We start from the raw sequence: 1342 nt of genomic DNA, 5'->3' as shown, positions 1-1342 counted from the left end.
TATCAATTTTTAATACTGAACATAATATGACATGTTAAGAGTTTATATGAAATTTACATTTGGTTCATAATCTAGATGACCACCAATTGCTATGAAACTTTATTAAGTTAGATTCAATTTCAAACTACAACCATGGCATAGGTTTAGACTGTGTCGCTTTGAAGATACCCAGAACAATAGTACCAAGACCCTTAGATAGGAAATTACAATGGAGGTGCAAGGAATTGAACCTCATGCCTCTCGCATGCGAAGCGAGCGCTCTACCATATGAGCTACACCCCCTTCATAAAATAAATGTCCCAAACGTTCATGGTGAGGTAAGAAGCCATTTTGGTCTCTTTTAAGAAGTACTTTTAGAATTTTCTTGGATCTTTGTATAAACCTTAAACAAAGTGTGAATTAAAGGAATGTGAAAGAAAAATACCTAGAATCGTGATTTAAGGCTTCGAACTGATCAAATTTCTCAGGATTTAAGTAACGTTAAAATACCCACTAAATGAACTCTGCTACCTATGAATTTTTAATACGAGCATAATATGACATGTTAGGAATTTAAATGACATTTGGTGGTCATTGGATAAGGTTAATTCGCTAAACATATTAATGGTGTAAAATGACCATAATGCACATAAGGAAATTTACCTATTGTTCATGATCTAGAATGACCTCCAAATTCTATGAAACTTTGTATTAAACCTAGATGTGAGTTTAGACTATATCGTTTGGAACGCATGAAATCATTGCATAGGTTCAGACTGTGTCACTTGAAATGTATGAAGTCTTGGACGTAGGTTAACATTGTGTCGCTTGGATCGTATGAGCCTTGGACACAAGATATCACGTTCATGACTAGTACCATAATGTAATAGCTGAAAAATAAATAAAGAAATAAACAAATAAAAAAAACTTTAAAAAAAATAGTTAAATAATAATAATAATAAATTAATTAATTAATTAAAATTAGAATTTAAAAAAAAAAAAAAATCATTCCCCACCTCTTCCCACTAACCCTTAGTCCCTTCCCACAATTTTCTCTCCTCCATCCCACCCAAAAAAAAAAACAGAAAAACAACAATGGTTGAGAAGAAGTACAATGGCTATTGCAGATTTTGAGATTTTTGTTAGTTATTACGGTAAAATCCTATCTCATATTTCTTTTTCCTTTATAGTTATGGTGATAAGAAATTAATTTACGATCCAATCTTCTTTCCTATCTTTAACAGTCTGTAATAATCAGATCCATATACAATTATTAGATTTTTGTTAGCATTTTAATTATACAAAATAAGGTTATAAGTTAGATTCAATAAAATTTTAGGTGGCAAATCTATAAACTAAAAGA

The 1342-nt window shown here is 30.7% G+C and overlaps 1 non-coding gene across 1 annotated transcript; it reads right to left on the bottom strand.

Moving 5' to 3' along the window:
• Positions 1–209: 209 nt before the first annotated feature.
• Positions 210–282, bottom strand: TRNAA-CGC (transfer RNA alanine (anticodon CGC)). Its single transcript has one exon. It is a non-coding gene; the product is annotated as a tRNA-Ala (tRNA).
• Positions 283–1342: the final 1060 nt, after the last annotated feature.

Source organism: Cucurbita pepo, chromosome 6 (genome assembly GCF_057944985.1).
Source record: "Cucurbita pepo subsp. pepo isolate OVF chromosome 6, ASM5794498v1, whole genome shotgun sequence".
In the NCBI taxonomy this organism is placed as follows: domain Eukaryota; kingdom Viridiplantae; phylum Streptophyta; class Magnoliopsida; order Cucurbitales; family Cucurbitaceae; genus Cucurbita; species Cucurbita pepo.
Note: the sequence above shows the minus strand (reverse complement) of the source record. Positions and strands in the feature narration are given on the sequence as shown.